At 40.0% G+C, this 15000-nt stretch overlaps 2 long non-coding RNA genes across 4 annotated transcripts in view; both read right to left on the bottom strand.

The window, feature by feature from the left end:
- The window catches only part of LOC135100923 (uncharacterized), a 6689-nt gene extending 847 nt beyond the window's left edge, over positions 1 to 5842 (bottom strand). The window contains exons 1-3 of the long non-coding RNA XR_010268984.1: positions 5750 to 5842; positions 4467 to 4489; positions 1 to 116 (exon numbers count right to left, since the gene is read on the bottom strand). The exon at positions 1 to 116 is cut by the window's left edge and continues 847 nt beyond it. This is a non-coding gene — a long non-coding RNA (uncharacterized LOC135100923). The remainder of the gene's footprint in view (positions 117 to 4466; positions 4490 to 5749) is intronic.
- Positions 5843 to 8617: 2775 nt separating this feature from the next.
- Positions 8618 to 15000, bottom strand: part of LOC135100917 (uncharacterized) — a 6633-nt gene continuing 250 nt past the window's right edge. Inside the window, exons 1-6 of one of the 3 annotated variants that reach the window (XR_010268979.1) lie at positions 14902 to 15000; positions 14022 to 14128; positions 12848 to 12966; positions 10868 to 12103; positions 10146 to 10177; positions 8618 to 9721 (exon numbers count right to left, since the gene is read on the bottom strand). The exon at positions 14902 to 15000 is cut by the window's right edge and continues 250 nt beyond it. This is a non-coding gene — a long non-coding RNA (uncharacterized LOC135100917). The remainder of the gene's footprint in view (positions 9722 to 10145; positions 10178 to 10867; positions 12104 to 12847; positions 12967 to 14021; positions 14129 to 14901) is intronic. The other 2 variants (XR_010268977.1, XR_010268978.1) reach the window with 2 other exon arrangements.

The following is a 15000-nucleotide window of genomic DNA, read 5'->3' as shown; positions in this document are numbered from 1 at the left end:
GAAAGCTGGAGCTCTTCATTGCACTCCTTACTAAGTGACCTTCCTCTCGGACTCTCTGTCACTAAGTCCTAGACATCTTAAGGAGAAAAGTGACCTCTCTCAACATCTGGCCTCACCTGAAATAAGAGGTTAGGTTTTTAATCACCAGTACTACTACTACTACTACTATTACTGCCCTTAAATTACCCCATAATAAACACAAGAACAGAGGAGGAGGAGGAAGAAAGGGAAGCCACTGTTATTTATATATTAATTCACACCACAAAAAAAAAATTGGGATAAAAACACATTAATTTTAGATAAAACAAGATAAAATATGAATACAATATAAAGGAAAGATAGAAAACCCATATTAATTAGGTCAGAGATATAAGGATCAAATCATCCACACAGTATATAAAAAAAATATTATTCACATGAGCAAATCAGATTAGTACAGTAATTCTACCCAGGGATTAAATACACCCAAAAGTAGATAGATAACTTAGCATACACCCCAGTTAATTATACTCACAGGATTACAGATTCAGTAGAAAAAAATGTATAGTTAGTTAACGATTACGACACACCCAGACTGATCCAGTTCACGGTAATGCAATTATTCATCCCACAACTTTACAATCTGAGAAAACCATCAATGCTTTCGGAAAGTACACGTATTTTAGAAATATTAAACAACATAATACGAGCATCATTTATTATCTATTTGTTATTTTCAAGAACTATTCGTGGGATTTTCTTGGCCGTGTTTCAATGGGTTTGTGGTTTTGTGGTTTTAGTGATGTTTTTGGATGTAAATGAGAGAAAATGTGGGAAAAAAGTATTGAGATGTCATGTCACAATATACTGTTTCAAAATATAGACAATTATTTTGTGTGTGTGTGTGTGTGTGTGTGTGTGTGTGTGTGTGTGTGTGTGTGTGTGTGTGTGTGTGTGTGTGTGTGTGTGTGTGTGTGTGTTCCACTTCCTAATGAAAATGTGTTTATATTATAAAGTGTGTGTAAAGAATGAGAGATATTGGTGCTTAACAACTTAGATACACCAAGGAATATCTCTCTCTCTCTCTCTCTCTCTCTCTCTCTCTCTCTCTCTCTCTCTCTCTCTCTCTCTCTCTCTCTGTGTGTGTGTGTGTGTGTGTGTGTGTGTGTGTGTGTGTGTGTGTGTGTGTGTGTGTGTGTGTGTGTGTGTGTGTGTGTGTGTGTGTGTGTGTGTGTGTGTGTGTACGGTACTGCTGGCATCCTCGCGAGCAAATATGATGAAAAAACTATGTATTTTGAACGACTTTTATGACGAATATGGTATGAGAATGAACGCCAGTAAAACCAAGTTTTTGTTATACGTGGAGGACCGGACGACGCTGAACCGTTCCAGGTGGGTGACAAAACAGTCAAGCACTGCAGTCACTATATATATTTGGGGTCACCGTTCACTTGTGACGGGTCAGTGTCGTCCGCTGTCAAGCTTCACGCCAGGAACAAGTTGTGTCACGTGCTAAAGTTTGTTTCGTTCGTACGTAAGAACGACGACATCCCATTTATTGTTAAGCGACGTGTGTTTGATGCTGCCCTCCTCTCCTCACTACTGTATGGTTCAGAGTCTTGGGTCGGTGCTGATTTAAAGCCCATCACAAAGCTATATATTTGGGCTATGAAGGAGTTACTGAACGTGAGGAGGACAACACCGAACATAGTTTGCTGTGCCGAGTTAGGATATCCCACGCTTGTAGATTGGATCCAGCATAAGCAACATAAATTCTACCATGAAATGTGGTCAGAAAGAATGAACATGTTTGACGACCCATTAATTTTCGCAATAAGATCTTCATTTGCACTGAACACTCCAGCGGGGAAGTTGATAGCACAAATGGTACACACTGCCGTGCCGCATAAGTCTACTTTATTGCGAAATGTTCACATGATGCCATCTCTCACTCTGTAGCCTCAAGATGCTTAGTGTATAAGATGATGAACCCTGACTTAGCAGTACATGACATATACACAACAAGACACACGATAAACGACATACATAGAGTGTCATTCACACGGTTCAGGGTGAGTGGCCACAGCCTGGCCGTGGAGACAGGCAGGTGGAACAGGCGTGGGCGTGGCCGTCTGCCCCTGGAGGAACGTGTGTGTGTGTGTGTGTGTGTGTGTGTGTGTGTATCAGATGTGTTAGGAGATAAATGTGTGTGTGTGTGTGTGTGTGTGTGTGTGTGTGTGTGTGTGTGTGTGTGTGTGAGTGAGTGAGTGAGTGAGTGAGTGAGTGAGTGAGTGAGTGAGTGAGTGAGTGAGTGAGTGAGTGAGTGAGTGAGTGAGTGTGTGTGTGTGTGTGTGTGTGTGTGTGTGTGTGTGTGTGTGTGTGTGTGTGTGTGTGTGTGTGTGTGTGTGTGTGTGTATCAGATGTGTTAGGAGATAAATGTGTGTGTGTGTGTGTGTGTGTGTGTGTGTGTGTGTGTGTGTGTGTGTGTGTGTGTGTGTGTGTGTGTGTGTGTGTGTGTGTGTGTGAGTGAGTGAGTGAGTGAGTGAGTGAGTGAGTGAGTGAGTGAGTGAGTGTGTGTGTGTGTGTGTGTGTGTGTGTGTGTGTGTGTGTGTGTGTGTGTGTGTGTGTGTGTGTGTGTGTGTGTGTGTGTGTGTGTGTGAGTGAGTGAGTGAGTGAGTGAGTGAGTGAGTGAGTGAGTGAGTGAGTGAGTGAGTGAGTGAGTGAGTGAGTGAGTGAGTGAGTGTGTGTGTGTGTGTGTGTGTGTGTGTGTGTGTGTGTGTGTGTGTGTGTGTGTGTGTGTGTGTGTGTGTGTGTGTGTGTGTGTGTGTGTATCAGATGTGTTAGGAGGTAAATGTGTGTGTGTGTGTGTGTGTGTGTGTGTGTGTGTGTGTGTGTGTGTGTGTGTGTGTGTGTGTGTGTGTGTGTGTGTGTGTGTGTGTGTGTGTGTGTGTGTGTGTGTGTGTGTGTGTGTGTGTGTGTGTGTGTGTGTGTGTGTGTGTGTGTGTGTGTGTGTGTGAGTGAGTGAGAGAAAATCAGAAAAAAATAATGAACAATGAACTAATTAATGGAATGAATAAAGAAATCATAACTTGAAATAAAAAAAAAAACCATGTCATTAATTTCCAAACTGATAAAAAAACGCAGCAATATCTTTCTATGTTACTTCAGAGACCCGACACGTCACTCCCTTTGTTTCCACGAGACGAGTGGGTGACACGTCAGACAGACAAATACCCCTGAACACCTTGTGCCAATGTGCTATGCTGGGATAACACCACCACCTCTACCTGACGTCTCCTCAGCTGCACGTCACCTTCAGGAACCTTAAGTGCTTGTGAGAAAACACTGACAATTGTTGAAATCCTCACAGGTTATGTACAGTGCCTCTATATCAACCTTGGAGTGAAAACCTTTGCCAATGTTTGATTTTACTGAATTTTTTGTGCATTTTTGAGTGTGCTTGGGTGTTTTTGACTGTGTTTCAGTGTCTTTCTAGAATTTTTGGGGCATTTCTCTGTTTTTTTGTGTGTGTTTGAGTGTTCCTGTAGAATTTGTGTGCATTTTGCATGTGTTTTTTGAGTGTTCTTGACTAGCAGACACTAACTAAATATATCAGATTTTAATTTTAACCACCCAAAAGAGTCTTTCCTTCACCACTCCCAGACACTCAAATATATCAGATTTTAATTTTAACCACCCAAAAGAGTCTTTCCTTCACCACTCCCAGACACTCAAATATATCAGATTTTAATTTTAACCACCCAAAAGAGTCTTTCCTTCACCACTCCCAGACACTCAAATATATCGGATTTCCCTTTCACCCACCCAAAAGAGCCTTTCCTTCACCCTCCTCCCTTAACAAAATTCCAAATTAATATTGTCAGCTTTTTGTGAGAGAGAGAGAGAGAGAGAGAGAGAGAGAGAGAGAGAGAGAGAGAGAGAGAGAGAGAGAGAGAGAGAGAGAGAGAGAGAGAGAGAGAGAGAGAGAGAGAGAGAGAGAGAGAGAGAGAGAGAGAGAGAGAGAGAAAGTTTGTATATCAATATGCATTTCCTTTTAGCCACAAATTTCGTGGACATTCCCAAAACACACAAAACATTTTTAGCATCATAAACACTATATAACAATACATAAACATAATAATAATAAGATAAACCATCATCAACACCACAAACACCATCAGATCTGCAGCCAATGAGAGCCACACACTATACGACCAAGGCCATTTCGTCAGCCAATGAGGGAACTTTCTCGTGTCTCGGCAGGAGGTCTGATCGCGTGTGTGCAGGCAGACAGGTAGAGAGGTAGACATAATAATGAACTTTTTTTTAAATGAATGAATCTGTGTGACTGGTCTACCAAAGGAGTGGAAGAAGATTGTAGAGATAAGGAAAGAAATTAACACATAAGTGAGAAGATATAAATTTTGAACACTTATAATTATGTCTACCTTCTTTTCTCTGTCACCAAAACATGAACAGGTACTTACCACCTCTAATGGACACCACTTCACTGAAAAAAACAAAAAGGTAAGATACTCATTTACTCAGCAACTCATAAAAATAAATAAAATAGATTTGACAATATTACGGGTCATTGTTACTCGTGAAGAACTTTGGGTCCTGGGCTACCTTGTATGAATTCTTAGTTATGCATGTTATGTCAGCATTGTCTCTCTGGCAACTCATAGTGAGACAGTGACTGAGTGAAAGAGATTGGTGAATATATAAATTGAAAAAAACTGAATAGGTTAATATCAGGGACGTTCCGAGACGTCTCCGCCAGTTTTTCTCACCCCCCAGCTGCTAACTCTGTACAAGGGCCTTATCCGTCCATGTATGGAGTATGCTTCACATGTCTGGGGGGGTTCCACTCATACTGTTACTCATATTAAGCTGTTAATAATAATATAATAATAATAAATGTAGCAGTAGTAGTAGTAGTAGTAGTAGTAGTAGTAGTAGTAGTAGTAGTAGTAGTAGTAGTAGAGAAAGAAAGAGAGAGACATTTACATATTGGTTACTGTCCTCATGAAAACACATTAAATTTCTCTCTCTCTCTCTCTCTCTCTCTCTCTCTCTCTCTCTCTCTTAGACAACAATGTTTATTTGTAAATCTTTGGTCCATCTTATCTGGCAAAATCTCATTAATCAGTCACTATATGTAGCCAAACACGGTTCTAATGTAACGTTCGTAAGCTCCGTGACGATATATGGACGTATCCAAGCCACACAGTAAATGATATAACGAAATATTGATGAAAAATAAAAAAAAATCCTATTATTTCATATAACTCAATATTTCACGGTCTTAATTAAACCAAACCTCCCTGAGTATAGTGCACACACACTCCTGGATAACATTTATATACGCTTAAACCTCCACAGGGAATTTTAAAGCCAGAATTTTTAGTTAACATATCGTAATGTACCTCACGTCACCTCACCAGGCAGGGTTTTCATGGCACCAGCTGTTACACTATATCTCAATATTTCACGGCTCTAACTCGTCCTTACCTGGTCAAATATAACATTTATAGCACCAAGGACAAAATATCAGTGAAGTAACACCGCAAGTGATCTACAAACATCACAAATTAAGTGTTAATAAGAGCACCACGGACAAACAGCGGACATGAACCAGCTGACATAACCCTTCCTCTGAGCATCGACCATATTTCCAGTCTCCGCTTATTTATATGACACCCACTTCGTTACATGGCGCTAAAGGTCTTGGCAAGGTTACCTGTTGATCATATATCTTATAAATTACCTGGTTATGGTCGTGAAGGCTGAAGTAATGTGAACACTTCTGCGACTCTCCACCGTCTGCCCACAAAATGGCCGACATAGGGGGAGGAGTTTTATGAGCATTCGTTGTATTGAGAAAATTCTAATATTTCTTTTATTTCTGAGTCTAAGTTAGATTTTATGATTTCTAAAAATGTTGAATTGTTTTTAAAGAGGTTTTTTTTTTGAGAGGCCCTTACAATACCATATATTTGTTTTTTTTTTCTAATTTATATAAGGTCAAGTCATGTATAAATAACAAGTGAAAATTATCGATTGTCTCCATTTCCATATATTGTTGAAATACCTTAATTAACATAATAACACAAAAAACTTGTAATAACCCATACTAAAAAGTCGATTCTGATTTAGAGCCGAAAAGTAAACAAATTCAAAAATGCCAACTGAGAAATTTGACACTATATATTTCTAAAAGCTTAAAAAAGAATAATCTAATACAAAAAAAAACGATAAAATATTAAATATATCTAAAAAAAGAAAAAAAAAACATATATTGCAAGTTGTAGCCGAAGACGAAATTGAGGCAACGAATGTAATTTTGTAAACAAACTGACTTTAAAAGCTCAAATACGTTAAAATGATTATTTATGCCCTATGCTGGTAGATCCTGCGTCTTACTGAGCTATTAAACCCACATGTACCCTGAAATACTGCAAAGTAGGCCTGAAACAAGAGGCTACATTCTGATTATATTTGGGTAGGCTTACTGTAGAGAAAGCCTGTTATCAAGCTTTTCGTCTCATCAGTTCCTCTCCTCTAACTGAGTGTCTTCAGCCTCTCCCTCACCACCGCAGTGTTGCATATCTATCTGTCTTCTACCGCTATTTTCATTCTAACTGTTCTTCTGATCTTGCTAACTGCATGCCTCCCCTCCCATGATCTCCCTGCACAACTTTCTTCTATCTTTCACGACTATTCTGTCCACCTCTCTAATGCAAAAGTTAACCAGTCTTCTCATTCTCTCACTCCTATTCTGTCTACCTCTCTAATGCAAGAGTTAACCAGTCTTCTCATTCTCTCACTCCTATTCTGTCTACCTCTCTAATGCAAGAGTTAACCAGTCTTCTCATTCTCTCACTCCTATTCTGTCTACCTCTCTAATGCAAAAGTTAACCAGTCTTCTCATTCTCTCACTCCTATTCTGTCTACCTCTAATGCAAGAGTTAACCAGTATTCTCATTCTCTCACTCCTATTCTGTCTACCTCTCTAATGCAAAAGTTAACCAGTCTTCTCATTCTCTCACTCCTATTCTGTCTACCTCTCTAATGCAAGAGTTAACCAGTCTTCTCATTCTCTCACTCCTATTCTGTCTACCTCTCTAATGCAAGAGTTAACCAGTCTTCTCATTCTCTCACTCCTATTCTGTCTACCTCTCTAATGCAAGAGTTAACCAGTATTCTCATTCTCTCACTCCTATTCTGTCTACCTCTCTAATGCAAGAGTTAACCAGTATTCTCAATCATTCATCCCTTTCTCTGGTAAACTCTGGAACTCCCTGCCTGCTTCTGTATTTCCACCTTCCTGTGACTTCAATTCCTTCAAGAGGGAGGTTTCAACACACTTATTCATCAATTTTTGACCACTGCTTTCACCCTTTTATGGGACTGCCATTTCAGTGGGCTTTTTTTTTCATTAGATTTTTGTTTCCCTTGGCCAGTGTCACTCATACATAAAAAAGAAAAAATATATATACAGCAATATCTGTTTACTCCTTCCTGTGACACTCTCTCACTGTAGGAGGTTTCAAAAGAGTATAATGTTAATAACTATAGATTTATTCACCAAAAACTGGTATACAAAAGTCTTGGTTAACAATAAATAAACAGAAATATTAATAAAATTGTGCTTTTTTTGTTAATACATGGGAAATATTAAGCAAACATTATAATTCACAGTATACTAACAAACAAACAAACACACACACACACACACTTTAACAATTACAATAAATTCCAAGCCTATCACATGTACAGGGTCACAGCTGGCCAGACGACCTCACGTCACCTCATATCACTTACATAATGAAATAGACACCCCACTCCCCCTCTGTCTCACCAGCCAGGCTTATCTGTCTGGGAGAAAAGTGTCAGTATGCATGTCGATATAACAAATGTTGAAATATTACACAAATTATTATATATTACCCACCCTGACCCCCCCTAGTCTACTCGTCATTCATACAGCTTCCTCACCCACCCCCCCCTCTCTCTAGTATGCTATAGGTACCCCCCCTTCTGCTACCGGCACCTGATATATATTCCTATTTTTATTTATTTATTAATTTACCCTCAAATTTTTTTATTATTTATTTTTTTATTATTACAGCTTCCTCACCCACCCCCCCCCTCTCTCTAGTATGCTATAGGTACCCCCCCTTCTGCCATCAACCCCCCCCTTAAGGTACCCCCCCCTGATAAATATTCCTATATTTATTTATTTATTTACCCTCTTTTTATTATTACTAATATCAAATTTTCTTATTATTACTAATATCAAATTTTCATTATTACTAATATCTATGCTATTATTTATTTATTTAACTAATTAACCTAACCTAAAAAAAAAACTGCACACACACACACACACGCGCACACACACGTACACACACACACACACACACACACACACACACACACTCACTCACTCACTAGCCAGTATCTTACCAAAATACTGGCTAGACATACATACATACATACATACATACATACATAATCCCCAGATCTCTTACCAAAGATCTGGGGATAAAAAAAAAAAAATATCTATATAACACTATATATATATACCCCCCTTGCCCCCCCCACCAAAAAAAAATAAAAAAAAATCATCATTCATACGTCCCACCACCACTACCACCACTACAAAAATAACATACTAATACTCAACATGCCATACAAACTCAGATTATAAAGAAGTAAACATTCAATATAATCTGAGTTAAACATTCATACACCCCGTCAACCTAATCCTATTAATAACCCTTTCTATGCCTCACTTAACCCTTTCATATATACTCCTGTCATCCTATTAATAACCCTTTCTCTCTCTCTCTCTATGCCTCACTTAACCCTTTGGTATATACTCCTGTCATCCTATTAATAACCCTTTCTCTCTCTCTCTCTATGCCTCACTTAACCCTTTGGTATATACTCCTGTCATCCTATTAATAACCCTTTCTTTCTCTCTCTCTATGCCTCACTTAACTCTTTGATATATACTCCTGTCATCCTATTAATAACCCTATCTCTCTCTCTCTCTATGCCTCACTTAACCCTTTGATATATACTCCTGTCATCCTATTAATAACCCTTTCTCTCTCTCTCTATGCCTCACTTAACCCTTTCATATATACTCCTGTCATCCTATTACTATAACCCTATCTCTCTCTCTCTCTATGCCTTACTTAACCCTTTGATATATACTAACTTAAAACCATCTTCTATATTAATCTGTGTTAAATATTATATCATTCTGACCTGCCACCTAGATACTTACTTAAAACCCTAAAAAAATATAAGCTAATCCTATTAATATCTGTCTTCCCCTCTCTCTCTCTCTCTCTCTCTATGCCTCACTTAACCCTTAACTAACCTAAACCATCTTCTATATTAATCTGTGTCAAATATCCTAACACTATGGCCTGCCACCTATATATTTATACCAAAAAAAAAATTCACACACACACAACCAAAAAAAAGACATACACACAGATGCACGCACACAGACGCACACGCACAGACGCACACGCACAGACGCACACGCACAGATGCACACACAGACGCACACACAGACGCACGCACAGACGCACACCGCAGATAGCTATCCCCAGACCCCCTCCCCCCCACAAAAATATATATATATACAAAACACAAAAAAACAATACTCCCCTTGTTTGGGTGAAGATCTGCAACACTGCAACACTGCAACACTGCAACACTGTGATGGAAAAACTTGTAATTACTAAGTTAGCTTCTGAGAGGAAAAAAAAAGGGTTATTTTAAGTGGATTAAGAGATGGACACATTCATAGGAAAAGTGGAACATCTGTGGTTGGAAATGAGGTATAATTAGTGGAGGAAAGTCTCATAGGAAAAGGTGGAGGACTTGTGGATGTAGGTATAATTTGTGGAGAGGAGTTGGAAATGAGGTATAATTAGTGGAGGAAAGTCTCATAGGAAAAGGTGGAGGACTTGTGGATGTAGGTATAATTGGTGGAGAGGAGACATGGAGGAGAGGAGGGATACCATTAAATTAAGATGGAAATTTGTGTCATCTGAAAGTGTCGTCATTGTACAAGTAATGACTAATATATATATAACAAATATATCCACCAGTTTATAGGAACAGAACACAAGACTTACCGTGAGCCCCGCCGGACTTCAAGGTGAGCTAGCTGTTAGGGAGAGAGGGAGAAGAGGGAGAAACATTAGTTCACAAACCTCCCTCCTTCATTTGGGTATTAAATTACATTAGGAATAAATTATTTCACTCACTCCTACAAACTCAAGGAATGAATGAATGACTTTTTACAAGAGTACTCTCCCTTAACACACAAATTAATGAATCAATCAATGAATGGCCAAAAAATAACAAATTTAATACACTTTTTCACATTAATTTTGACCTAAAGAAATTATTACTTAACTCAATCTTGGAGTGAGTGACAATTTTCTCTTAAATCAGAATGTTGACTTGACCAAACATTTAAAAAAGACACACACACACACACACACACACACACACACACAAAAAAAATAAATAAATAAAATAAGAGGCTAGGATGCACTGGGAGAGGCTGGGATGCACTGGGAGAGGCTGGGATGGACAGACACACACACACACACACAAAAAAAAAAAAAATTAAGAGGCTGGGATGCACTGGGAGAGTCTGGGATGCACAGAGAGGCTGGGATGGACACACACACACAAAAAAAAAAAAAAAATTAAGAGCTGGGATGGACTGGGAGAGGCTGGGATGCACTGGGAGAGGCTGGGATGGACAGACACACACACACACACACAATTAAAAAATAAATAAATTCTGAAAAAACAAATTAACGTAACAGGTCAGAAAGACACTTACCACACCCGCAGTTGTGACTCAACCCACGCTTGAGAGTCCTGGGGCTTCTCCCACCGACAGCTTGACGAGAAGGAAGGAATGGGTTAGGTTAGGTTAGGTTAGTAAGGAAGACAGGCCCCCAATATAAGTAACCTAACTGAATCTAACCTAATATATCAGAATAAGGTAGGATATAAGAGGTTGGTTGGAGTGACTCGTAGATGTACGCACCTCTGAAAAAGACGAGAGAAAGTCCTCATTAGTTCGGCTCAAAATTTGTACTTTATTCGTGTATTTTTGCTTATTTTCATTTTATCAAGCAGTATATGTCAAGGTTCTGGCTGTCACAGTACATCACGTCTGGCCAGCCCATACATGTGGAATACAATCAATAATACACTACAAGATTGCTTTATAACACACAAAAACACACAAACAGTAACTATATTGATAATTAATTTGCAAGCAGGCAGGCAGATACTTCACGATAAACATTAATTCATATACACGCACACGTACACACACACACACACAGTATTCACAAGTATAACTGACTACATTGATCATTTTAACTGGTAGGCAGACAGACAGACAGACAGACAGACAGACAGACAGACAGACAGACAGACAGACAGGAGTGAGTACAAATGCTGATAATTATTCCTGATTACACAAGGATGACATAGGAAGGATGACTGGACACTATTGTACCTCAGAAGGGTGACTAAGAGGGGGTCAGGTGGAGGTCTTCAAGTGGTACAGGGGACACAACAAGGGTGACTAAGAGGGGGTCTGGTGGAGGTCTTCAAGTGGTACAGGGGACACAACAAGGGTGACTAAGAGGGGGTCTGGTGGAGGTCTTCAAGTGGTACAGGGGACACAACAAGGGTGACTAAGAGGGGGTCTGGTGGAGGTCTTCAGTTGGTACAGGGGACATGACGAGTAACAAAATCTCTCTCTCTCTCTCTCTCTCTCTCTCTCTCACACACACACACACACACACACACACACACAACATTAAGGCAATATTAGACACAAGGTTCGGATAACAAGCACAAAGAGGCACAGCTTGCGGCAAATTCTTCCATGAGTGTTGCCGCTGAACTGACAGGCCGAGTGGGGTTAGGTGGGTGACCTGTCTGGTGACCCATACGACTCAACACGTGACTCTTGACCTCTTGACCTTCAGTATGCCAGCACTCATCCCACACCTATCTGTCTGTCTGTCTGTGTGTCGCATCATTGCACTTCTTAAATCTGAAAGAAATATTTACTGTTAGTCATCTGCAATGTATTTATTTTTTTTTACAGTTTTTTTTCAGAATATTAAGTTTCTGAGTGTGTGTGTGTGTGTGTGTGTGTGTGTGTGTGTGTGTGTGTGTGTGTGTGTGTGTGTGTGTGTGTGTGTGTGTGGTTTTGAGGCATTTTCTTGGTGTTTTAATTGTCTTAGATAAATATAACCAGTTTTTTTTTTTTATCAATTATCTTTTCCAATTGTTACTCATCAATCTCTCTCTCTCCCCCTCTCTCCCTCTGTCTCTCTCTCCCTCCCTCTCTCTCTCTCTCTCTCTCCCTCTGTCTCTCTCTCTCTCTCCCTCTGTCTCTCTCTCTCTCTCCCTCTGTCTCTCTCTCCCTCTGTCTCTCTCTCTCTCTCTCTCTCTCTCTCTCCCCCTCTCTCTCTCTCTCTCTCTCTCTCTCTCTCCCCCTCTCTCTCTCTCTCTCTCTCTCTCTCTCTCTCTCTCCGTCTCTCTCTCTCTCTCTCTCTCTCTCTCTCTCTCTCTCTCTCCTCTCTCTCTCTCTCTCTCTCTCTCCCTGTGTCTCCCTTTGTCTCTACCTCTGTCTCTCCCTCTCTCCCTCTCTCTCTGTCTGAATGCATTATTAATATTCCTGAGGTGAGGTAAAGACTACTTCTGGTGCCATTTGTCTCACCTCACCTCACCTCAAATACTTGTCTCATCTTTCATAAATAAAGCAATAGAAAAACAAAAAAAATAAACAAACCGGCCTCCGTTTATCACCTATACATCTTCATCTGTGGGTCACGGCAGATTTTGGAAGGTCTTGGAAGGTCTCGGAAGGTCTCGGAAGGTCTTGGAAGGTCTCGGAAGGTCTCGGTTCACCTGAAAAAGTCCACTAAATTACCTTTTTTTCCCTTCTGAAAGAGTTCAAGTCACAGGAAGGTGGAAATAGAGGCAGGCAGGGAATGTTTACCAGAGAAAGGGATGAATGACTGAGAATACTGGTTAACTCTTGCATCAGGGAGGTGGACAGAATAGTGGTGAAAGACTGAGAATACTGGTTAACTCTTGTATCTGGGAGGTGGACAGAATAGTGGTGAAAGACTGAGAATACTGGTTAACTCTTGCATCAGGGAGGTGGACAGAATAGTGGTGAAAGACTGAGAATACTGGTTAACTCTTGCGTCAGGGAGGTGGACAGAATAGTGGTGAAAGACTGAGAATACTGGTTAACTCTTGTATCAGGGAGGTGGACAGAATAGTGGTAAAAGACTGAGAATACTGGTTAACTCTTGTATCAGGGAGGTGGACAGAATAGTGGTGAAAGACTGAGAATACTGGTTAACTCTTGTATCAGGGAGGTGGACAGAATAGTGGTGAAAGACTGAGAATACTGGTTAACTCTTGTATCAGGGAGGTGGACAGAATAGTGGTGAAAGACTGAGAATACTGGTTAACTCTTGTATCAGGGAGGTGGACAGAATAGTGGTGAAAGACTGAGAATACTGGTTAACTCTTGTATCAGGGAGGTGGACAGAATAGTGGTGAAAGACTGAGAATACTGGTTAACTCTGGCATCAGGGAGGTGGACAGAATAGTGGTGAAAGACTGAGAATACTGGTTAACTCTTGTATCAGGGAGGTGGACAGAATAGTGGTGAAAGACTGAGAATACTGGTTAACTCTTGTATCAGGGAGGTGGACAGAATAGTGGTGAAAGACTGAGAATACTGGTTAACTCTTGTATCAGGGAGGTGGACAGAATAGTGGTGAAAGACTGAGAATACTGGTTAACTCTTGTATCAGGGAGGTGGACAGAATAGTGGTGAAAGACTGAGAATACTGGTTAACTCTTGCATTACATTATATTGCGTCAATATCATTAATTAAACATAGTAGTTAGGTTGTTTGCTGATAATTTAAACCATTATATCATACCATGTGTGTCAGAGGAAGTCAAGGCAGGTCAAAAGCAGGTTAATAGCAGGTCACAGGCAGGTCAGGGCAGGTCACAGGCAGGTCAGGGCAGGTCACAGTCACCACACCTGTAAATATTGTTCACTTAATTAACCAGGGACATCTTAATAGCCTGACTTAATTGCAATCTGAATAAATAATAGGTGTATTTTTCCTGCATCACCGCAACTTTGATCTTAAATAAATTAATTAATTAATAAAAGTTAATAAATAAATCTTTTCCCTTCATTGCTTTCTCTTAATTCTTGAAAATAAATGAGAGAGAGAGAGAGGGAGAGAGAGAGAGAGAGAGAGAGAGAGAGAGAGAGAGAGAGAACCAAACATATTTCTCCTCTCTCTCTCTCTCTCTCTCTCTCTCTCTCTCTTCCTCCTTCCAAGTGCCACAAGAGAGAGAGAGAGAGAGAGAGAGAGAGAGAGAGAGAGAGAGAGAGAGAGAGAGAGAGAACCAAACATATTTCTCTCTCTCTCTCTCTCTCAGGACCGGTTCAATTACATCACTAACAAGTAATTATCACCAAACTACCGATAATAATTACAACAGCCTTAACAACCTATTCCCTTTACAACCACATCACCAATCACTGTTACCTAACTACACTTCTTAAACACTTTGAAAACAACACACGGTAACTTCAAAATGCGAAAAAAAAACATACGGTAACTTTAAAATGACTAACTATTAATGATTAAAACGAGGTAACTTAATGACAGTTAATTCACTACGCACGCACAAACACACTTTAAAAAAACACCCCAAGTACATTATAATAGTAGTAGTAGTAGTAGTAGTAGCAAGAATAATAATTTGAAAAGCTTACCAATGAGACAATAGCAAACGTACCGGCAGGATTAGAGTAGCAGGACACGCAGCTCTTCACCTCACAGAGCACCAGGGCAGACTGCTGGACCGAACCCTATACACCCACTACATGGTGGTGGG

This window comes from Scylla paramamosain, chromosome 5 (genome assembly GCF_035594125.1).
Source record: "Scylla paramamosain isolate STU-SP2022 chromosome 5, ASM3559412v1, whole genome shotgun sequence".
Taxonomy (NCBI): Eukaryota; Metazoa; Arthropoda; class Malacostraca; order Decapoda; family Portunidae; genus Scylla; species Scylla paramamosain.
The sequence above is the reverse complement of the archived record's forward strand: the minus strand, read 5'-3'. Positions and strand labels throughout refer to the sequence as shown.